The sequence below is a fragment of the Bos grunniens genome, chromosome 22 (genome assembly GCF_055505025.1).
Source record: "Bos grunniens cultivar Pamir isolate PY7600 chromosome 22, Bosgru_T2T1.0, whole genome shotgun sequence".
Lineage (NCBI taxonomy): Eukaryota > Metazoa > Chordata > Mammalia > Artiodactyla > Bovidae > Bos > Bos grunniens.
The window spans coordinates 45,984,584-46,010,159 of NC_141186.1; the positions used below are offsets into that span (position 1 = coordinate 45,984,584).

Sequence of the window (25,576 nt, forward strand, 5' to 3'; positions counted from 1 at the left end):
TATGACAAACCTAGACAGTGTATTAAAAAGCAGAGACGTCACTTTGTTGACAAAGGTTCATATAGTCAAAACTATTATTTTTCCAGTAGTCATGTATGGATGTGAGAGTTGGACCATAAAGATGGCTGAGTGCTGAAGAATTGATGCTTTCGAACTGTGGTGTTGGAGAAGACGACTCTTGAGAGTACCTTGGACAGCAAGGAGATCAAACCAGTCAACCCTAAAGGAAATTAACCCTGAATACTCATTGGAAGGACTGGTGCTGAAGCTTAACCTCCAAAACTTTGGCCACCTGATGGGAAGAGCCGAGTCATTGGCAAAGACCTTGATGCTGGGAAAGATTGAGGAAAGAATGAGATGGTTGGATGGGATCACTGACTCAATGAACACGTGTTTGAACAAACTCAGGGAGATAGTGAAGGACAGGGAAGCCTGGCGTGCTGCAGTTCATGGAGTTGCAAGGAGTTGGACATGACTTCGGGGCTGAACAACAATGACAAACACACAGTTAACATGGTCCTAAACAGTGAAAAGCTGAAAGCACTCCCTCTAAGATCAGGAAGAAGGTAAGGATGTCCATTGTTATCACTTTTATTCAACACAGTTTTGGAAATCCTAGCCACAGCAATCATAGAAGAAAATGAAATAAAACAAATCCAACTTGGAAAAGAAGTTAAATTGTCACTGTTTCCAAATGACATGATATTATACCGAAAAAACCCTAAAGATGCTATCAGGAAACTATAAGAGCTCATCAGTGAATTCAGTAAAGTTGCAGGATACAAAGTTAGTATTCAGATATCTGTTGCATTTCTATACACTCATGATGAGAGACCAGAAAAGGAAATGAATCCAACAATCCTGTTGACCATTACATCAAAAAGAATAAAATGCCTAGGATTAAACATACCAAAGTTGGGGGAAACCTGTACACCAAAAAATGTAAGAAGCGGATAAACAGAAGACGACACAAACAGATGAGAAAAATGTACTGTGTTTGATTGGAAGAATTAATATTTTTCAAATGAGTGTACTACCAAAGGCAATCTACAGATTCAATGCAATTTCTGTCAAATCATCAAAGGTATTTTTTACGGAACCAGATCAAAAAATTTTAAAATTTCCCTGAAAACACAAAAGACTTCCAATAAACAATGCAATCTTGAGATGGAAAACAGAGCTGGAGGAGTTAGGCTCTCTGACTGCAGATTGCAGCACAAAGCTAGAGTCATCAAAAGAGTATGCTAATGGCACAGAAACAAAAATATAAATCAAGGAATAGGATAGAAATCCAGAAATACTCCCTGCACATATAGTCAGTCTACAATGAAGGAAGCAAGGATGTATAATGGAGAAAAGACCATTTCTTCCATATGTGGTGCTTGGAAAACTGGACAGCATCATGCAACAGAATGAAGCGAGAACACATCGTGCTACCATATACAAAAAACTAAAGGTAAGAGAAAATACTATAAAACTCATTGAGGAAAACACAGGCAGAATAGTATAACAAAAAGCACAGCAACTATCATTGAGTCTATTTGCAAGTTAATGGAAATAAAAACAAAAGCATGGGGCATAATTAAAACTTCGTATCTTTTGCACCACAAAGGAAAACACACACAAAATGAAAAGACAGCCTCATAATGAGAAAAAATAGTTGCAAATAATGTGTTCTATAAGAGATTTTCAAAATATACAAACAGCCCATACAGCTCAGTATTAAAAAAAACAACACAATCAAAAAAATAGGCAAAAGTCCTAAATAAGACATTTCTCCAAAGAAGACATAAGAATGGCTAACAGCCACACGAAAATATGCTCAACATCACTAATTACTAGAGAAAAGCAAATCAAAATTAAAATGAGGTATCATCTCACGCCAAGCTGAATGGCTACCATCAAAACGTTTACAAATAATAAATGCTGAAGAGGGTGTGGAGAAAAGGAGGCCTCCTAAGCTGCTGTGGGAAAGTAGATCAGCGCAACCACTACGCAGCACAGGATGGACGTTCCTTAAAAGCTTAAAAACAGAAGTAGCAGAAGATTCAACAGTCCCACTCCTGGGCATACATGCAGAAAAAAATCTGATTAAAAAAGATACGTGCACATCTATGTTCATAACAGCACTATTTACATTAGCCAAGACATGGAAGTAACCTCAATGTCCCTCAGCACATGAATGAATGAAGAAGACGTGGTATATATACAGTGGAATATTGTTGTTTATTCAGTTGCTAAATTATTTCTGACTCTTTGTGACCCCGTGGACTATAAACATGCCAGGCTCCCCTGTCTTCCGATATCTCTCAGAGTTTGCTTAAATTCATGTCCTTTGAGTTGGTGATGCTCTCTAACCATCTCATCCTCGGCAACCACCTGTCCTCTTGCCTTCAGTCTTTCCCAGCAACAGGGGTGGAATACTACCCAACCATAAAAAATGAACTAATGACATCTTCAGCACATGGATGGACCCAGAGATTCTCATGCTCAGTGAAATAACAAATATCATACAATATCACTTACATGTGGAATCTAAAACACATGATACTCATAAACTTATTTCTAAAACAGAAATAGACCCATAGATAGGAAAAAAAAGCTTATGGTTACCAAAGGAGAAAGGAGAACAGGGATAAATTAGAATTTTGAAATTAACATATACATATTGCTATTTATATTTATATAAAACAAATAACAAACAAGGTCCTACAGTGTAGCACAGGGAACTATATTCAGTATTTTTAATAAAGTATAAGGGGAAAAATCTAAAAATACATTATACATATGTTTATATATAAAATGTGTTTATATATACATACATAAAATATACACATATGTGTATGCATGTATATCTACATACACACAGCCACAGAACATTGTAAAGAAATTGTAATTCAATAAAAAATGATAAAAATTAAAAAATCTTTTGAACCTATGGAAAGAAAAAAAGTAAAAGAAGAAATTATGGCTGAAACATTCCCAAACCTAAAGAAGGAAAAAGATATCTAGGTATAGGAAACGCTGAGAGTCCCAAACAAGATGAACCCAAAGAAACTTACACTAAGGCATATTATAACAAAAATGGCAGAAGTTAAAGATAATAAAAGTATTCTAACAGTCGCAATAAAGAAAAAAGAGTTACTCTGGAACCTCCATAAGGCTATCAACTGTTTTCTCTACAGAAACCTTGCAGGCCAGAAGGGAGTGGCAAGATATATTCAAAGTCATGAAAGGAAAAATCTGTAAGCTGAATACTCTATTCAGCAAGCTCATCATTTATGAAAAGAATAGAGAGAGAGATAAAGAATTTCTCAGGCAAGCAAAAGCTAAAGAAATACACTACTACTGTCTATCATAAAAGAAATATCAAAAATTCTTCTCTAAATAGAGAAGCATGAAAACCTGTAGAAAAGAGAAAATCATAAGTGGAAAGTAAATCACTTACATAAGACAGTGCATATCTTATAAAAAAATTGAAAAAACTCTGTGAAGTACAGTCATTACAACAGCACAGTATTAGCACAAAAACAGAAATAGAGATTAATGGAACAGGATAGGAAACCCAGAAATAAACCCTTCCAATATGGTCAATTAATCCACAACAAAGGAGGCAAGACATACAACGGAGAAAAGACAGTGTGTTCAATAAATGGTGTTGGGAAAACTGGACAGTAACACGTTAAAAAAAAGGAAGTTAGACCATTCTTTAATACCATACACAAAAATAAACTCAAAATGAAGTAAAAATCTAAATTTAAGACCACAGAGGAATGTAAAACTCTTAGAGGAAAACGTAGGCAGAATACTCCTTGACATGAACTCTAAGAATATTTTTTTCAGTCCGTCTCCTTGAGTACTGGAAAAACAAGCAAAAATAAACAAATGGGTCCTAATTAAACACAAAAGCTTTTGCACAGCAAAGAAAATCATAAACAAAACAACAACCACCACCTCATAATGAGAGAAAATGATGCAACAGACAAGGATTAAGCTCCAAAATTTATAAACAGCTCATGCAGCACAATACCAAAAAATAAACCACCTCATCAAAAAAATGGGCAGACCTAGACATTTGTTCAAAAACGACATACAGATGGAGACTAGGCACATAAAAAGATGCTCAAGATTGCTAATTATTAGAGAAGTGCGAATGAAACTACAATGAGGTATCACCTCGCACCAGTCAGCATGGCCACCAACAAAAAGTCTACAGACAATAAATGCAAGAGGGGGTGTGGAGGAAAGGGGACCTCCTACACTGATGGGAATGTTAACTGGTACAGCTGCTATGGAGAACAGTATGGAGGTTCCTTGCTGCTAAGTCACTTCAGTCGTGTCCGACTCTGTGCGACCCCATAGATGGCAGCCCGCCAGGCTCCCCGTTCCTGGGATTCTCCAGGCAAGAACACTGGAGTGGGGTGCCATTTCCTTCTCCAACGCATAAAGTGAAAAGTCAAAGTGAAGCCCACCAGGCTCCTCCATCCATGGGTTTTCCAGGTGAGAGTACTGGAGTGGGGTGCCATTGCCTTCTCCAATGGATGTTCCATAAGAAACTAAAAACAGAGCTACCATATAAACCAGCAGTCTCATTCCTATGTATATATCCAGAGCAAAACATGGTTGAAAAGGTTGCAAATGGTTGACCACTGCACTGCAATGGTCACTGCAGCACTGTTTATAATAGCCAACATATGGAAGCCATCTAAATGTCCACTGACAGATGAATGGATAAAAAAGATCTGCTATGTATATACAGTGGAATATAATTCAGCCATTAAAAAGATTGAAATAATGCCATTTGTAGGAGCATGTAGGGACCCGGAAATAATTATACTAAGTGAAGTAAGTCAGACAGAGAAAGACATTTATATATAACTTAAGTGTGAAATATATATATATAAACTAAACAAATGAGCTCATTTACAAAACAAAAAATGACTCACAGAAAATAGACTTCTGGTTACCATGGGGTAAGGATCGGGGAGAGGGATAGAGTAGAAGATAGAGATTGACAAGTACACACGGCTGTCTTTAAAACAGATAACCAAAAAGAAATTATCATATGTGCACAGAGAACTCTGCTCAATACTCTGTAATAAGCTAAACAGGAGGAGAGTTTGAAAAAGAACAGATATCTGTATAACTGAATCACTTTGCTGTACACCTGAAACAACATTGTTAACCAAATATACTCCAAAATAAAAGTTTTTTAAAAAAAAATAGGAATAAAAAAGCAATTATATGATAAAAAATGGACAAACTATTAGAAATGGACAAGTGTCTAGAAATGTACAGCTTACTGAAACTGAATCAAGAAGAAATAAGATATTCTGAACAGAATGATCACTAGAAGTAAAATAGAACCTGCAGGGAGTTTTTAAAAACTCCCTGTGGAAAAAAAAGTCTAGCACTAGATGGCTTCACTGGAGAATTCTACCAAATATTTAAAAAAGAACATGTACCAATGCCTCTCAAAACTTTCTAACAGACCGAAGAGGAGAGAATACTCTCAAAGTTATTCTGTGAAGCCACTCGGATACCAAAACCAGACAAAGACACTACCAAAAAAAGAAAATCACAGATCATATAATTTGATGAATTTACATGCAAAAATTCAACAAAACATGAGCAAACGAAACCCAACAATACATAAGAAGGACCATACACTGCAATCAAGTTGGATTCATCCCAGGGTCACAAGGATCATTCAAAATAGGCAAACCAATCAGTCTGATACAGCACATGAAAAAATGAAATAACAAAAGCCACACGATCATCTCCATAGATTCAGAAAAAGCAACTGACAACATTTAACATCCATTCGTGATAAAAACTCTTACCAAAGTGGATATAGAGGGAACACATCTCAGCATAGTAAAAGCAGTTTAGGATAACCTTACAGCCTACATAATACTCAGTGATCTATTTCAAGTCTTCCCACTAAAGTCTGGAATAAGACAAGGAAGCCCACTCTCACCACTTCTATTCGACAAAGTATTGGAAGTCCTAGGCTTAGCAATCAGATGAGGAAAATAATAAACCATATCCAAATTAGAAGGGAAGAGGTAAAATTGTCATTATATGTAGATGACATGATACCATATTAGGAAATCCTAAGGACTCCACACAAAAACGATTAGAATAGAAAAACAAATTTAGCAATGCGGCAGGATATAAGATTAACATACAGAAATCTACTGTATTTCTTTACACTAACAATGAATGGGAAGAGAAAGTAAAAAACAAATCACTTTTAAAACTGCATCAAAAAGAACAAAATAGGAATTAACCTAACTGAGGAGGTGAAAGACTTATACACTGAGACTATAAAACATTGATAAAGATAAGAGAAGATGGTTTGAAGAAATATACCATTTTTTGGTATTAAAAAAAAAAGAAAGAAAAACAAATAACCTAATAAAAAAACTGGCATGTGGGTGCGTGCTAAGTCGTTTCAATTGTGTTTGACTCTTTGCGACCCCATGGATTGTAACCCACCAGTCTCCTCTGTTCCTGGGATTCTCTAGGCAGGAATACTAGACTGGGTTGCCATGCCCTCCTCCAGGGGATCTTTCCTACCCAGGGATCGAACCTGTATCTCTCACGTCTCCTGCATTGGCAGGCAGGTTCTTTATCACTAGCACCACCGGTATAAGACCTAAATAGACATTTCTCCAAGGAAGACATACAGATGGCTAAGAGGCATATGAAAAGATGCTCAACATCCACGAGAATCAGATAAATGCAAGTCAAAAGTACAACTGAGGTATCACCTCCCACCAGTCAGAATGGCCATTGCCAAAAAATATACAAACAATAAATGCTGGAGAGGGTATGGAGAAAAGGGAACCTCTTACAGTGTGGATGGGGATGTACACTGATACAGCCACTGCGGAGAACAGTACAGAGGTTCCTTGCTGCGCTGGGCTCAGTTGTGTCCAATTTTTTGCGACCCCAAGGACTGCAGCCTGCCAGGCTCCTCTGTCCACGGGGATTCTCCAGGCAAGAATGCTGGAGTGGGTTGAAAAATAAAAAATAGAACTATCACATGACCCAGCAATCCCACTCCTGGGCATGTGCCCAGGAACATCACAGTTCAAAAGGATACATGCACCCCAATGCTCATTGCAGCACTATTTTCAATAGCTAGGATACGGAGACAGCCTCATCTATCGACAGAGGAATGGATAAAAATGATGTGGTGCCTATACACAATGGAATATTATTCAGCTATAAAATGAATGAAATGCTGCCATTTGTTAAGGCGTGATGGACCTAGAGGCTGTCATACAGAGTGAAGTGAGTGAGAAAAAGAAAAACACAGAGTGTACATTAATGCATCTATGTGTAATCTAGAAAAATAGTACAGATGAACCTATTTGCAAAGCAGAAAGAGAGACACAAACATGAGAGCACAAACGCATGGACACCAAGGGGTGGGGGGTGGTTAGGACACACTGGGAGACTGGGATTTACGTATATACACCAACCGCTGTGTATGAAGCGGGTAACTAATGAGAATCTACTGTACAGCACGGGGGGGAGGGGAGAATCTGTTTGTAGCATATACATTAAGTTAACCTTAAAATGCATCCTAATATACATTGCTGCTAAGTCGCTTCAGTTGTGTCCGACTCTGTGGGACCCCATAGACGGCAGCCCACCAGGTTCCCCCGTCCCTGGGATTCTCCAGGCAAGAACACTGGAGTGGGCTGCCATTTCCTTCTCCGATGCATGAAAGTGAAAAGTCGAAGTGAAGTCGCTCAGTCGTGTCCCACTCTTAGTGACCTCGTGGACTGCAGCCTACCAGGCCCACTGTGCTAATTTGATCTCCTCTCCTTATCCCCTGGGGCTTCCCAGATGGCACAGTGGTGAAAGAATCTGCCTGCCAATGCAGGAGATGCAATATACATTAGGTACAGACAAATCGAATGGTTCAAAGCTGAATGGTTCTATGAAGACCTACAAGACCTTCTAGAATTAACACCCAAAAAAGATGTCCTTTTCATTATAGGGGACTGGAATGTAAAAGTAAGAAGTTGAGAGATACCTGGAGTAACTGGCAAATTTGGCCTTGGAGTATAGAAAAAAGTAGGGCAAAGGCTAACAGAGTTTTGCCAAGAGAATGCACTGGTCATAGAAAACACCCTCTTCCAACAACACAAGAGAAGACTCTACACATGGACATCATCAGATGGTCAATACCCAAATCAGATCGATTATATTCTTGCCGTCAAAGATAGAGAAGCTCTATACAGTCAGCAAAAAAAAGACCAGGAGCTGACTGTGGCTCAGATCATGAACTCCTTATTGCCAAATTCAGACTTAAATTGAAGAAAGTAGGGAAAACCATTAGACCATTCAGGCATGACCTAAATAAAATCCCTATGACTATAAAGTGGAAGTGAGAAACAGATTTAAGGGACTAGATCTGATAGACAGAGTGCCTGATGAACTATGGACGGAGGTTTGTGAGATTGTACAGAAGGCAGGGATCAAGACCATCCCTAAGAAAAAGAAACGTAAAAAGGCAAAATGGTTGTCTGAGGAGGCCTTAAAAACAGTTATAAAAAGAAGAGAAGTGAAAGGCAAAGGAGAAAAAGAAAGATATACCCATTTGAATGCAAAGTTCCAAAGAAGAGCAAGGAGAGATAAAAAAGCCTTCCTCAGGAATCAATGGAAAGAAATAGAGGATAACAACAGAATGGGAAAGACTAGAGATCTCTTCAAGAAAATTAGAGATACCAAGGGAACATTTCATGCAAAGATGGGCTCAATAAAGGAGAGAAATGGTATGGACCTAACAGAAGCAGAAGATGTTAGGAGGTGACAAGCATACACAGAAGAACTATATAAAAAAGATCTTCACGACCCAGATAACCACAATGGTGTGATCACCAACCTAGAGCCAGACATCCTGGAATGTGAAGTAAAGTGGGCCTTAGGAAGCATCACTACCAACAAAGCTAGTGGAGGTGATAGAATTCCAGTTGAGCTATTTAAAATCCTGGAAGATGATGCTGTGAAAGTGCTGCACTCAATATGCCAGCAAATTTGGAAAACTCAGCAGTGGCCACAGGACTGGAAAAGGTCAGTTTTCATTCCAGTCCCAAAGAAAGGCAATGCCAAAGAATGCTCAAACTACCGCACAATTGCACTCATCTCACACGCTAGTAAAGTCATGCTCAAAATTTTCCAACCCAGGCTTTGATAGTATGTGAACCGTGAACTTCCAGATGTTCAAACTGGATTTAGAAAAGGCAGAGGAACCAGAGATCAACTTGCCAACATCTGTTGGATCATTGAAAGAGCTACAGAGTTCCAGAAAAACATCTATTTCTGCTTTATTGACTATGCCAAAGCCTTTGACTGTGTAGATCACAAAAAACTGGAAAATTCTTAAATAGATAGAATACCAGACCACCTGACCTGCCTCCTGAGAAATCTGTATGCAGGTCAAAAATCAACAGTTAGAACTGGACATGGAACAAAAGACTGATTCCCAATCAGGAAAGGAGTACACTGAGGCTGTATATTGTCATCCTGCTTATTTAACTTCTATGCAGAGTACATCATGCAAAATGCCAGGCTGGATGAAGCACAAGCTGGAATCAAGATTGATGGGAGAAATATCAATAACCTCAAATATGCAGATGACACCACCCTTATGGCAGAAAGTGAAGAGGAACTAAAAAGCCTCTTGATGAAAGTGAAAGAGGAGAGTAAAAAAGTTGGCTTAAAATTCAACATTCAGAAAACTAAGATCATGGCATCCGGTCCCATCACTTCATGGCAAATAGATGGGGAAACAGTGGAAAGAGTGAGAGACTTTATATTTTTGGGCCTCCAAAATCACTACACATGGTGACTGTAACCTTGAAATTAAAAGACGCTTGCTCCTCAGAAGAAAAGCTTTGACCAACCTAGAGAGCATATTAAAAAGCAGAGATGTTACTTTGCTGACCAAAGTCTGTCTAGTCAAAGCTATGGCTTTTCCACTAGTCATGTATGAATGTGAGAGTTGGACTGTAAAGAAAGCTGAGTGCCAAAGAACTGATGCTTTTGAACTGTGGTATGGAGAAGACTCTTGAGAGTCCCTTGGACTGCAAAGAGATCCAACCAGTCAATCCTAAAGGAAATCAGTCCTGAATATTCACTGGAAGGACTGATGCTGAAACAGAAACTCTAATACTTTTGGCCACCTGATGTGAAGAACTGACTCATTAGAAAAGACCCTGATTCTGGGAAAGATTGAAGGCGGGAGGAGAAGGGGACGACAGAGGATGAGATGGTTGGATGGTATCACCGACTTGATGAACGTGAGTTTCAGCAAGCTCTGGGAGTTGGTGATGGACAGGGAAGTCTGGTGTGCTGCAGTCCATGGGGTCTCAAAGAGTTGGACTTGGCTGAGCGAATGAACTGAACTGAACAGACACATACTGTTTGATTCTACCTATTTGAGATACCTAGAATAGTCAAATTCACAGAGTCAGAAAGTACATTGGCAAGTCCCAGGGGCCAGAGGGTGAGGTGGGGTGGAGAGGGGAAACGGGGAGCTAGTGTATAATGGGGACAGAGTTCCAGTTTAGGAAAGTGAAAAATTGGGGAGGTAGATGATGGTGGGGGTTGTACAACAGTGTGAATATATCTAGTGGTACTGAGCTGCACAGTTAAATATGATTCAAATAGTGTGTTTTATATTATATGACTTTTACCACATAAAAAACATACCAAAAAAAAAAAAAAAAAAAAGAGGAAAGCTATTCCATGCGCTTGGGTTTGAAGAATACTGTTAAAACAGCCATGCTGCCCAAGGCAATCCACAGAGTCAATGTGATTCCTGTCAAACTAGCCATGATATTTTTCATAGAACCAGAGCAAATGATCCTAACATTTATATTGAACCATAAAGATCCAAACTGCCAAAAACATCCTGAGGACAAAGAAGAAAACAGGAGGGATAACTTTACCAGACTTCAGACAATACTATGAAGCTACCACAATTGAAACAGAATGATACTGGCAGAGAAACAGACGCACGGATCAATGGAGCAGGAGAGAAAGCCCAGAAATAAAGCCATACATCCACAGTCGACACATTTTCACAAAGGAGGCAAGAATATCCAATGGGGAAAAAACCATCTTTTCAGCAAGTGGTGTTTGGAAAGCTGGACAACTGTATGTAAATCAATTAAGTCAGAATGCACCCTCACATCATACACAAAAATAAACTCAAGATGGTTCAAAGTCTTAAACGTAAGACATAACACTATGAAACTCCTACTAGAGATTATAGGCAAAAACTTCTCTGAGATAAATCATAGCAATGTTTTCTTAGGTCAGCTCCCAATGGAACGTGCTCAAGCTTATAAGCTTTTATACAACAAAGGAAACTTATAAACAAATGAAAAGACAACCACCGAATTGGGAGAAAATATTTGCAAGCAATGTGACCAATAAGGATTTGATATCTAAAGTATACACATAGCTCAGTTCAGAAACACACACAAAAAATTAAAATGGGTAGAAGACCTAAATAAACATTTTTTTTCAAAGAAGGCATACACATTTCCAGTAGCCACATGAAAAGATGCTCAACATTGCTAATTATTAAGGAAATCCAAATCAAAACTACAGTTGGTCTGAGGTATCATCTCAGACCAGTCCGCATGGCTACAATCAGCAAGTCTACAAATAATAAATGCGGGACAGGATCTGGAGGGAAAAAGAACCGCCTGCACTGTTGGTGGGGAAGTAAGTTGGTGAAGCCACTACGGACAACAGGGAAGAAGTTCATGAAAAAACGGAACATAGAGATGTCGTTTTGTTCTTGTTGTTGAGTCTCTTAAGTCATGCCTGACGCTTTTGTGACCCCATGGACTGCTGCCCACCTGGCTCCTCTGGCCATATGATACAGCAATTTCACTCCTGGGCATGAATTTGGAGAAAACTCTTAATTCCAATCGTTAAATGCAGCTCAGTGTTCATAGCAACATTATTTACAGTAGCCAAGAGATGGAAGCAACCCAAATGTCCACGAACAGATAAATGAATAGAGAAGATACACATACACAGAATGGATCACTACTTGGTCATAACAAAGAATTAAATAATGCCATTTGTAGCAACATGGATGGATCTAGAGATCATCATACTTAGTAAATCAGTCAAATTCCAACGACATCACTTTTACGCCCAGTCTAAAATATGACACGAATGTATTTACAAAACTAAAACAGACGCATGGACTCAGAAAACGAATTTATGATTACTAAAGGGGACAAAGAATGGGGGTGGGCAGTGTAAATTAGGGATTTGGGATTAACACATGTAGAGAACTATGTATAAAATACATTAACAACAAGGTCCTACTGCATACCACAGGGAACTATACTCAGTATATTATATATTATATATTAATATTAATTATTAATATTAAATATATATTAATTTATATTAAATTAAAATATATATTAATTAATATAAATTAATTAATATAAATTAATATTAAATATATATTAATTTATATTAAATTAAAATATAAATTAAATATATATTAATATATATTAATATAATATATATTAATATTATATATTATATATTATAACAACCTATAATGGAAAAGAATATGAAAAAGAAAAAATAGAGAGAGAAACATACGCAGACCAGAATCACTTTGTTATACACTGCACACTAACACACCATTCTATATCAACAATACTTCATTGAAAAAGAAAACACAAAATGTCAACTAACTACCAAAAAGTCCCTCTTCCCAGCTCTAGATTCAGTGTTCTCCATCACCTGAATGCAACTACAAACTACCCAAGTGAACTCAGATTTGTGACACCCGATCATTACAGAGAAAGCAAGCTTTCTGCAAGCCAGTGCTGTATGAGTTTTGGTGTACTGTAGATCATTGCATTCATAGCAACCAGAAATTTCCATAAACCGCTTGCAACCCTAAAATATGTGTTTTTGTTTTTAACTTTCTGTGAATGGAATTCCTCATTTACACATCCATCCTTTTGGATTTTTTTTTTTTTTAACACTGAACATTTATGTACATTTTTAGAATGATAGTAAAAGCAAATGTATAAGATTAATTGTGATTTATTGTTTTCACTAGGTGGTAAGTGAGGTGACACTAGGCAAGTGTTTTTTCTTCATATTCTTTGGGGGAAAAGATTTGCTGAAACATCTATTATCATGAGCAGACTGTATGCGCTATTTTAATGCATATAAGAGATGACTTCAGATTAAGTTACCCCGTAGTCACACCGTAACCTGGCCCCGTGGAAGAACATGGAAGCTGGAGCTAGCAGACTTGGGTTTGAATCCTGATACAACTCTTGAGTGAATGGCATTGTGGCAAAGCTTTGAGTCTTAAGTGTCTCTTGTCTATGGATCCAGGGATCACACTACTTTGTAGGAGTTAATATTTAACATGGTGCTGCATGTCAAGAACAGATTACTTGGAACCATTCAATAAATATTGGCATTTGCTTTCCCCTTTGCTTATGTTCCATGAAGCTGGGCTGTTCAAACCTCCACATTATTTATTCTGCTAGCCGCGAGTTAGAATCACAAACTGCAGTTAAACATACTAATATTGCATTTCTTAAAAACAAATGTCTTATTCTAGCTGGTGTTTCTCCTACATTCTCCTCAGCAACAAAGTTTGTTTCGTACCCTCCACAGAATAGCAATATCCCAGAACACCAATATGCCAGGTAATTTGATAGGGATCTCACTGAATCTGCCCACTGCCTTGGGTAGTATGGCTATTTTAACAGTATTCTTCAAATCTAAGAGCATGGGACAGCTTTCTTTTCCTAATGTTGTTTGTGTGGTAACAGTCACATAATATAAAACATACTGCTGTAACCACATTTAACTGTACAGGTCAGAGGCACTACGTACCCTCATATTGTTATACAACCCTCACCATCATCCGCCTCCCCAGTTTTTCACTTTCCAAAACTGAAACTCTGTCCCCATTAAACACCAACTCCCCGTTTCCCCTCTCCACCCCACCCCACCCTTTTGGCCCTGGCATTTGCAAGCAATGCAACCAATAAGGGCTTAATATCTAAGGTATACAGATAGCTCCGTTCAGTAACAAGCACATTTTAAAAATGAGTTGAAGACCTAAATAGACATTTTTTTCAAAGAAGGCATACACATTTCCAATAGCCACATGAAAAGATGCTCAACATTGCTAATTATTAGCGAAATCCAAATCAAAACTACAGTGAGTTATCACCTCAGACCGATCAGAATGGCCAGCATCAACAAGTGTATGAATAATAAATGTGGGAGTGGACGCGGAGAGAAAAGGAGCCCTCCTGCACTGTTGATGGGGAAGCAAATCGGTGTAGCCACTACGGACAACGGTGTGGAAGTTCATTAAAAACTAAAAGCAGAGGTGTCATTTTTCTGTTGTTTTTCTTAATTCTCTAAGTCATGTTTGACTCTTTTATGACCCCATGGACTGTAGCCCACAGACTCCTCTGTCCATATGATAACAGCAATTCCACTGCTGGGCATATATGTGGAGAAAACTCTTAATTCCAAAGGTTACATGCAGCCCAGTGTTCAGAGCAGCATTCTTTACAATAGCCAAGACATGGAAGCAACCGAAATGTCCATTAACAGGAGAACGGATAGAGGAGACACAGACACACACACACACACACACACACACACGCAGAGGCTTGCTGCTCAGCCGTAAAAAAGAGTGAAATAATGCCATTTGCATCAACGTGGATGGACCTAGGGATTATCATTCTCAGTGAAGTAAATCAGTCAAAGATGAATTCCAATGATATCACTTATACATACAATCTAAAATATGATACAAATGAACTTATTTAGAAAACCAACAATTTTGTAAAGTTTAAAAATAAAATAAAAAAAAATAAAATAAAAACTAAAAAAAAAAGACAACCAAAACAGACTCATGGACCCAGAAAACAAATTTATGGTTACCAAAGGGGCCAAAGGATGGGGAGGGATAAATTAGGGATTTGGGATTAGCAGACATAAACTACTATGTATAAAGTACATTAACAACAAGGTCCTACTGCCCAGCACAGGGCACTATACTCAGCATATTATAACAGCCTACAGTGGAAAAGAATGTGAAAAAGAAAATATATACACATAGATATACATGTAGAACTGAATCACTTTGTTTCACACTGGACACTAATACAACATCATAAATCAATTATACTTCATTTAAAAAGAAAATACACAAAAAACCAAATGACTACTGAAAAGTCCCTCTTCCCAAAACTAGATTCAATGTTCTCCATCACCTGAATGCAACTATAAACTACACGAGTGAACTCAGATTTGTGACACCCGATCATTACAGAGAAAGTAAGCTTTCTGCAAGTCAGTGCCGTATGAGTTTTGGTGTATTGTAAATCATCGCATTCATGTCCTATAGCAACCAGAAATTTCCATAAACCACGTGCAACCCTAAAATATGTGTTTTTGTTTTTTAACTTTCTATGAATGGAATTCCTCATTAACACATCCATCCTTTTGGATTTTTTTTTAAACATTGAATCTTTATGTATATTTTTAGAGCTATAGTAAAAACAAAATGTTTAAGATTAATTGTGATTTATTATTTTCATTAGGTGGTAATGGAGTTGACGCTAGGCGAGGTTTTCCCCTCATATTTTATGGGGGAAAAGGTTTGCTGAAAAATCTATCATCGTGAGCAGATTGTATGGGCTATTTTATTCCATATAAGAGATGACCTTCAGATTAAGTGCCCCATTAGTCACACGGCAACCTGGCCCAGAGGAAGAAATGGATGATGGAGCCAGCAGACTTGGGTTTGAATCCTGACACAGCAACTCCTGAGTGAACAGTATCACAACAAAGCCTTTGAGTCCTAAGTGTCCCTGTCTATACAACCAGGGATCACACTCTTTTGTAGGATTTAATGTTTAACACAGTGCTGCATGTGAAGAATAGGTTACTTGGAACCATTCAATAAATACTGGCATTTGCTTCCCCTTTTGCTCATGTTCCATTAAGCTGGACTGTTCAAACCAAACTGCCGTTAATCATACACTATAATGCATTTCTTAAACACAGATATCTTATTCCAGCTGGTGTCAAAATCAGAAATCAGATCAGATCAGTCGCTCAGTCGTGTCCAACTCTTTGCTGCCCCATGAATCGCAGCATGCCAGGCCTCCCTGTCTATCACCAACTCCCGGAGTTCACTCAGACTCATGTCCATTGAGTCAGTGATGCCATCCAGCCACCTCATCCTCTGTCGTCCCCTTCTCCTCCTGCCCCCAATCCCTCCCAGCATCACAGTCTTTTCCAATGAGTCAACTCTTCGCATGAGGTGGCCAAAGTACTGGAGTTTCAGCTTTAGCATCATTCCTTCCAAAGAAATCCCAGGGCTGATCTCCTTCAGAATGGACTGGTTAGATCTCCTTGCAGTCCAAGGGACTCTCAAGAGTCTTCTCCAACACCACACTTCAAAAGCATCCATTCTTCGGTGCTCAGCCTTCTTCAGAGTCCAACTCTCACATCTGTACATGACCACAGGAAAAACCATAGCCTTGACTAGACGAACCTTTGTTGGCAAAGTAATGTCTCTGCTTTTGAATATGCTATCTAGGTTGGTCATAACTTTCCTTCCAAGGAGTAAGCGTCTTTTAATTTCATGGCTGCAGTCACCATCTGCAGTGATTTGGGAGCCCAGAAAAATAAAGTCTGACACTGTTTCCACTGTTTTCCCATCTATTTCCCATGAAGTGATGGGACCGGATGCCATGATCTTCGTTTTCTGAATGTTGAGCTTTAAGCCAACTTTTTCACTCTCCACTTTCACTTTCATCAAGAGGCTTTTGAGTTTCTCTTCACTTTCTGCCATAACGGTGGTGTCATCTGCATATCTGAGGTTATTGATATTTCTCCCAGCAATCTTGATTCCAGCTTGTGTTTCTTCCAGCCCAGCGTTTCTCATAATGTACTCTGCATAGAAGTTAAATAAACAGGGTGACAATATACAGCCTTGACGTACTCCTTTTCCTATTTGGAACCAGTTTGTTGTTCATGTCCAGTTATAACTGTTGCTTCCTGACCTGCATACAAATTTCTCAAGAGGCAGGTCAGGTGGTCTGGTATTCCCATCTCTTTCAGAATTTCCCTCAGTTTATTGTGATCCACACAGTCAAAGGCTTTGGCATAGTCAATAAAGCAGAAATAGATGTTTTTCTGGAACTCTCTTGCTTTTTCCATGATCCAGCGGATGTTGGCAATTTGATCTCTGGTTCCTCTGCCTTTTCTAAAACCAGCTTGAACATCAGGAAGTTCACGGTTCACATATTGCTGAAGCCTGGCTTGGAGACCTTTGAGCATTACTTTACTAGTGTGTGAGATGAGTGCAATTGTCCGGTAGGTTGAGCATTCTTTGGCATTGTCTTTTTTGGGATTAGAATGAAAACTGACCTCTTCCAGTCCTGTGGCCACTGCTGAGTTTTCCAAATTTGCTGGCATATTGAGTGCAGCACTTTCACAGCATCATCTTTCAGGATTTGGAATAGCTCAACTGGAATTCCATCACCTCCATTAACTTTGTTCGTAGTAATGCTCTCTAAGGCCCACTTGACTTCACATTCCAGGATGTCTGGCTCTAGATGAGTGATCACACCATCGTGATTATCTGGGTTGTGAAGATCTTTTTTGTACAGTTCTTCTGTGTATTCTTGCCATCTCTTCTTAATATCTTCTGCTTCTGTTAGGTCCATACCATTTCTGTCCTTTATTGAGCTCGTCTTTGCATGAAATGTTCCCTTGGTATCTCTGATTTTCTTGAAGAGATCCCTAGTCTTTCCCATTCTGTTGTTTTCCTCTATTTCTTTGCATTGATCGCTGAAGAAGGCTTTCTTATCTCTTCTTGCTATTCTTTGGAACTCTGCATTCAGATGTTTATATCTTTCCTTTTCTCCTTTGCTTTTTGCTTCTCTTCTTTTCACAGCTATTTATAAGGCCTCCCCAGACAACCATTTTGCTTTTTTGCATTTCTTTTCCGTGGGGATGGTCTTGATCCCTGTCTCCTGTACAATGTCATGAATCTCATTCCATAGTTCATCAGGCACTGTATCTATCAGATCTAGGCCCTTAAATCTATTTCTCACTTCCACTGTATAATATAAGGGATTTGATTTAGTTCATACCTGAATGGTTTAGTGGTTTTCCCTACTTTCTTCAATTTAAGTCTGAATTTGGCAATAAGGAGTTCATGGTCTGAGCCACAGTCAGCTCCTGGTCTTGTTTTTGCTGATTATATAGAGCTTCTCCATCTTAGGCTGCAAAGAATATAATCAATCTGATTTCAGTGTTGACCATCTGGTGATGTCCATGTGTAGAGTCTTCTCTTGTGTTGTTGGAAGAGGGTGTTTGTTATGACCAGTGCATTTTCTTGGCAAAACTCTATTAGTCTTTGCCCTGCTTCATTCCGTATTCCAAGGCCAAATTTGCCTATTACTCCAGGTGTTTCTTGACTTCCTACTTTTGCATTCCAGTCCCCTATAATGAAAAGGACATCTTTTTTGGGTGTTCGTTCTAAAAGGTCTTGTAGGTCTTCATAGAACCATTCAACTTCAGCTTCTTCTGCGTTACTGGTTGGGGCTTAGACTTGGATTACTGTGATATTGAATGGTTTGCCTTGGAAACGAATAGAGATCATTCTGTCGTTCTTGAGATTGCATCCAAGTACTGCATCTCAGACTCTTTTATTGACCATGATGGCTACTCCATTTCTTCTGAGGGATTCCTGCCTGCAGTAGTAGATATAATGGTCATCTGAGTTAAATTCACCCATTCCAGTCCATTTCAGTTCGCTGATTCCTAGAATGTCGACATTCACTCTTGCCATCTCTTGTTTGACCACTTCCAATTTGCCTTGATTCATGGACCTGACATTCCAGGTTCCTATGCAATACGGCTCTTTACAGCTACGGATCTTGCTTCTATCACCAGTCACATCCACAGCTGGGTATTGTTTTTGCTTTGGCCCCATCCCTTCATTCTTTCTGGAGTTATTTCTCCACTGATCTCCAGTAGCATATTGGGCACCTACTGACCTGGGGAGTTCCTCTTTCAGTATCCTATCATTTTGCCTTTTCATACTGTTCATGGGTTCTCAAGGCAAGAATACTGAAGTGGTTTGCCATTCTCTTCTCCAGTGGACCACAGTCTGTCAGATCTCTCCACCATGACCTGCCCATCTTGGGTTGCCCCACGGGCATGGCTTAGTTTCATTGAGTTAGACAAGGCTGTGGTCCTAGTGTGATTAGATTGACTAGTTTTCTCTGAGTATGGTTTCAGTGTGTTACAAAACTTAATTCATAGGACTGGTAAAATTTTTTTTTTGTTTAAAACGTTGGATGATGGAAGAAGTAACAAAGAATTAATAAGTGAGAAGAATCAGCACCCATATAAGGCAAGTAGTCTCTTTTCTAAAGTGAAGTCAAAATCAGTAGAACATATCTCCTACATTTCCCCAGCACCAAAGTTCGTTCCATTCCCTCCACAGTACACCAATATTCTAGGACCCGAAAAGGATCATCTAGAAGCCAATTCCTTTGTTCCAAATCAACAAGAAGCAACAGCAGCCGGTTTCTGTGGGCCACAAACAGTTAGTTCACAAGATCTGCACTTACCTGGATCCCCGTGTCTCACTGTCATAATCAGAGCACCCTCAAGACCTTGCCTGGAGACTGAGGCTGGAGGCTAAGGATGGCCCAGGTCACATCTCCCATCCTCTAGGAGCTCACAGCCTAGTGAAGAGGAGATTAAGTACTCACTAAATACATATTAATATGAACAGCTACCATTTACTGAGGACTTACTCTGTGGCACCGGTAGGCACTGCTTTAAATACAAACCCTGTATGCACTCACTTAATCCCCATGAGAACTCTGAGATGGTCACTGCCACTTTACAGGTGAGGAAACGGGCGCAGAGGGGTTAAGATGTTTGCAGAGACCTAATCACACTTAGCGTTTTGCATGGCGAAGGAAACTAGAAGCCTGAGACAAAATATCTGCAAACATCCAACTGACAGTGGATTAATCTCCAACATATAGCAACAGCTCACGCAACTCGATAAAAATAAAAACAAAGGTCCCAGTCAAAGAGTGGGCAGAAGACCTAAATAGACATTTCTCCCAAGATGACATACAGATGGCAACAGGCACATGAAAAGATGCTCAACATCTTTAATTATTAGAGAAACGGAAACCACAATGAGGTTCCACCTCACACCAGGCAGAATCGTTGTTGTTCAGTTGCTAAGTTGTGTCCAACTCTTTGCAACCCCACGGACTGCAGCACACCAGGCTTACCCGTCTTGCACTATCTCCCAGAGTTTGCTCAAACTCCAACCACCACTGCCACCGCCACCTCACACCAGTCAGTATGGCCATCGTCAAAATGTCTACAAATAATAAATGCTAAAGAGAAAAGGGAACCCTCCTACACTGTTGCTGGGAATGTAAACTGGTGTAGCCACTATGGAAAACCAATATGGAGATTCCTTAAGAAACTAAAAATAGAGTTACTATATGATACAATTATCTCACTCTAGGGCATATATCTGAAGAAAACTCTTAACTCAAAAAGATAACATGCAGCTCAATGTTCATAGCAGCATTGTTTACAATAGCCAAGACATGAAACAACCTACATGTCCAACAAAGACGAATGGATAAACACGTGGTATGTATGTGTATATCATAAACACACACACACACGTACATGCACACAGAGGACTACTACTCAGTCATAAAAGAGAGTAATACCAATGGCAGCTTCAGAGCCTGCCTCCATACGGTCCTGAGGGCACTCCTTTATCCCTCTGAGCCTCAGCTTCATTGTTACATGGGCTTGATTGCAGGGATTAAAGGCTACAAGCAAATGTGCTTGGTGAGTATCAAAGGCCTATAGATCACAGGGGCGTCTTTCTGCCCCCTTTTCTTTCTGCTTTTGGAGTTCTAAAAGCAGAAGTGTGCACTTGGTTGAGCTGATGGGAGGGAAGCCTGTGTGGTTGGAGTGGGGTTCTGCAGAAGACAGAGCCTGAATTCTTGAGGAAGGGAAGTCAGGGAGATACCCTCCAGCAGGAGGGCTCTGGGAGGCGAGGAGCAGTGGGAACAGGGAGCACCCAGATGCCTGGCTCTGCCCTGGTATCAGTGCTCACGGGGGTGCAGCTCAGGGGGAGAGGCCAGGCTCGGTCGGCCCAACACTCCTGTTGGGCATCTGCGCTGGGGTGATGCAGCTGAGGTCAGGTAGCAACTGGTTCTAGACGGAGGGCAAGCCCAGGCCCATGTTCCTTGCACCCCAGGAGCCAGGAGCTCATTAAAGAGAAGGGAAGGAGCAATTACCTGTCAACTTCAGAAGCAAAAGACCAGAAGGAGCGGGGGCAGGAGGAGGGTGGTTCTCCACCTGGGGCTCCAGAAGTGTGCCAGGACACAGAGGGGATGAAAGGAAGATGGAGACGGCTTCTGGGGTCATCAGCTGAGGTCAGGACAGGGTCAGTCAACCAGGTGGCCCGGAAGGCTGGGGAGAGTGGCTGAGGCTTGATCTGACCTGTCATGGGGAGCCCCAGGGTGCCCTGGACAAGGAGGGGCAGGCTTCAAGGGAGAGAGGGGCTGTGGGCGACTGAACTGCGGGGGAATGGGGAGGAAGGAAACCCCAGATGGGGCTGTGCCCTGTATCAAAGGTGGTGCTGTCAAACAGAAATATGCCAACCCCCTGGGTAATTTACAATTGTAGGATAGCCCATTAGAAACAGCAAGAAGGTGAAATTACTTCTGATAATATATTTAACCCCATATATCAAATATTTGTTATTTCAACATGAAATCAATGCAAAAATTACTATTGCAATGACTCACATTTCTCCTGTGCCAAGTCTTCAAGGTCGGGAGTGTCTCTTGGCCAGGACACCCGGATACAGATTAGCCGCTTTTTGGAGTCATAGGCAGCTGGCAGCTGCAGCATAGGACAGCACAGGTCTAGACAGAGGAGAGGCTGGGCTGAAATGACTGCGGACGAGGCCTTTCCCGGCTTCCATCTGTGCCCTCTGTAAACTGCCACCAGCTCGAGGGCTCTGCTGTCCTTCAACACGAGCCATGAGCAAAGCAGCACCCCTGGCCAGCCTCCTCTCTGCTCTGGGGCCAGGCTGGTTACCTGTCTCCCGTGAATGCCTTGAACATTACTTAGCCCTGGATTTCTCAGATGGTCCGGGAGAAAGGAGTTGGTCTTAGAAAATTAACGTCTCTATATTCTGAAGCGCCCCCATCTTCCGAGGGCTAGGGTGGGCTGAGGAAGTGGGTTTCGAGTCCATGGTAGTCGCTCACCCCAAGATAACTCGTGGAGAAGGCGGCGTTGGAGACCTGATCAGGAGCTGCAGCCAAGAGCAGGGGAGGCTAATTTAAAACAGCTGATTGGTATGGGTAACCAGGTGCCACGGATAAGACGCTTTCCCTTGCTTTTAAGCCCCTCCTTTAAGCTGCCCCTGCACCTCCTTGATTCGGGAGAAGAGGAACTGGCTTCTAGAGAATCCTTTTAGGTTCCTGGGATGCCAGTGTGCCATGGAGGGCACGTGACAAACCGGCGCTGGGCAACTCGGGTCTGAGTCTCAGCTTTATGGCCTCGAGAGAGTCGGGTCGTCTTCCTGCACCTCAGTTTCCTTACCTGAGATGTGAGAATGGGAATGCATATGGTTGGGGGGTTTATTCAAAGGCTAAGATGTTCGTGAAGCCCCTCACCTGGGACACGAGGTCCCCACAGATGGGAAGTGACTTACGGGTTCCGATTACTGTCACTGCCATTGCTGTTCATGGAGCAGGGCCTGGGCTGAGTTTGTGGTTTGGGTCGGCAGAAGCAACAGGAAAAAGATGTGGGGGGCAGGGAGGGGCCCATGGAGGGATGTCTCCTTACCACAGCCACTCTGCAATGGGTCTTTGAGGGATGAAGGTGGAGCCAGAGGCCCCCCATGATGGGCAGGGCGTGAGAGGGGGCGGCCGGGAGCTTGTCCTGGGCGGGCAGGCGGGCGGGCGAGCGGCTCTCCAGCCATAACTGTGAACTTTGTCTGGGGGTCATGTTCTTCCCCACAGGTTTCCAGCTCCACCTCCCACGTCCAGAGTTACCCAAACATTTTCCAAACCAGTCTGACCCCTTTCTAATGTGTTCCAGATGCACTTGCAAGAAATTGGAAAAATGCAGAGCCAAGTGGGAGGCTGTACATTTATAGGACTGTACTGGGCCCAAAGATTTTGCCCAGTGGGTGCCCAGTCCCAGGGGTCCATTTGCCTCCAGGCCTCCTCCTCTCGTCTCTCCCGGGAGGAGTCCTCCCCCAGCCACTGCCCCTGCTGAGGTAGGGTTTGTCTCGGGCATGTGCACTGACCCTCGGACCCATCACTGGGCTGGTGTCACTCATTTTCTGGCTGTTTATTGAGCACCTACTATTATTATTTTCTTTGTATGATTTTTAAAATGGAGATAAAACTGACATAACATTGTGTCAGTTTCAGGTATACTGTATTTTCTTAATAATTTAGAAAAACAGTTTCGGTCTCACAAACTCCCTGAAAGGGCTTAGAGGAGCTCCAGGGGGTCCAGGGATCACTGGGAACAATGTCTTTAGAGGAAAACTACGTGGATTGAGAGAGCTTAAAATAGGGCAACCTGACCCAGGCTCAGGGACAAGACACTAGAGTGAAAAGGAGGACAGGGTACAGTATGTGCAAAGGCCAGTGGTGAGGAAGAGTGGGGTACTCTCGAGGGACTGAAAGCAATAATTATGAATCCTCAGCCTGGTGTATACTGGGGCCACTGCAGGTCCCTCCGCCCCTTAGATTCATATCACTAAAAATGTGTTGACATGCCCAGTACAGAGCTCATCCCTTCCCTCTTGGAACTGACAGCCTGGGAGAGGGACAGGGGATGGCCATTCCCACCAGCATGACTATGATGTGTGCAGAGATGGGGGAACTGGTCTGATTTGTGTGCAAGCAGGTAGGGCACAAACAGCAGGTTTGGAAAGTCAAGCTGGAGGGGGATTTAAGTTCAGTCTTGAAGGGAGAGTAGAGGTGATCCAGGCACAGAGGATGGTGTGTTCATACCAAGCTGAAGGACAGCAGGGCTTAGAGGTTGGGAAGGAAGAGTTAGCCTGTCCTGTGGTGGGAACGGGAAGGTGCGCCGTGGAGGGGTGGGGAGATCAGCAAGGGCGACGGCCATTCAGTGCAGGGTGCAGACCAGACCAGCTGACTCAAAGCTCTAAACCCATCGTGGTTTGTTGTTAAGACCACAGGCTGAATTCTAAGCCTTGGCTCCATATCTTGTAGGTAAGTCACTTCATCTCTTTGGACCACCTTATAGATACCACATTGATTGGAGTTTTGGATTCCGGTCTGGTCTGCCTGGGTTCAGATACCAGGTCTGTGATAATTCACCTGTGTGACCTTGGATATGTCACTGAAACTCTCTGTGACTTAGCTCCTCCTCCTTATATAATAGGAATAATGCTGGTACCTACTGCATATGATTACTGTATGGAATCAGTTATATGTACAGTTATGGGACTAAAATATTATTCCTGACAGATTCCTCACCCCTAAGAGGGATGTTCATCCCAACTTCCCCACTTTAGGTTTCAGCATCTGAAAAACTCAGGAAATTTGCATCAGGTACTATTTTTATCTAAGTACTTCAGAGAGGAGCTGCAGCAGAGGATATGGGGGAGGGGTCTGTCCAGGGAAGGCCCCATAGGGTCCTGCTTGGTTACATCCAGTCCTCTGGCAGGCCTGGGAGGCTGCTTCTGCTCTCCCTGCACAGAATGACCCACCCACCATGGCTCCTTTCCCTCCTCATCCCCATGGACTTGTTCCAAAGGACAGCCTTGTTCTATGATGAAAAAACGCCTCCTGTGCTTTCCTGACTGAGTCTTGTTTTACTACCACACTCAAAGCAGGTGAAGACAGAGTAGTTTGGCAGAGGAGAGTGTTGGGTGTCTGCGGCCTCATCGCACTGGTTTGAATCCTGCCTTCCCCAGGTAACAGCTGAACAATTAGAGCATGTGACTTACTACAAAATGCTCATCTGAAAAGTGAGATAGTAAGACCTCCCCAGCAAGCTGTTAAGAACAACAGAAGCACTTGGAATAGTAGGTTCTCAGCAGATACTTGCAAGGCTTGCTGCTTCTCAGGCAGTGTGCTCAACACTTTGTGTCGCTTGGCCTGACGAGGGTACCTTGTAATCGTTCCCACTGGCAGGTATCAGGTCAATGGCCCAAGGATGCAGAGCTAGGAAGGTCCACACCCCACTCCACCTTATTCCAAAGGTTATGCTCTCACCTGCTTTCCATGTTGCCGCCAACAATAAATGCTTTCCAGTCTTCATTTTGCTACTTTCTGGTTGGGAAACTTTGGTTAAGCTGATTCCTTCATCTGAGCCCTGGCGTCCTCCTGCATTAAAAGATAATATGAAGTCTGAGATGTGAGTGGAGAAGAATGTGCCCATGAGGTTG

At 41.4% G+C, this 25,576-nt stretch overlaps 1 long non-coding RNA gene across 9 annotated transcripts in view; it reads right to left on the reverse strand.

Annotated features, from left to right (window-relative positions):
• Nucleotides 1-25,576, reverse strand: part of LOC147348371 (uncharacterized) — a 200,031-nt gene that overhangs the window by 50,278 nt on the left and 124,177 nt on the right. For 7 of the 9 annotated variants that reach the window (XR_015151520.1, XR_015151512.1, XR_015151513.1 and 4 more), the window contains 3 exons: nt 25,404-25,514; nt 21,942-22,061; nt 19,710-19,826 (listed from right to left, as the gene is read on the reverse strand). This is a non-coding gene — a long non-coding RNA (uncharacterized LOC147348371). Of the gene's footprint in view, nt 1-19,709; nt 19,827-21,941; nt 22,062-22,406; nt 22,533-25,403; nt 25,515-25,576 lie in introns of those variants that run through there. The other 2 variants (XR_015151515.1, XR_015151514.1) reach the window with 2 other exon arrangements.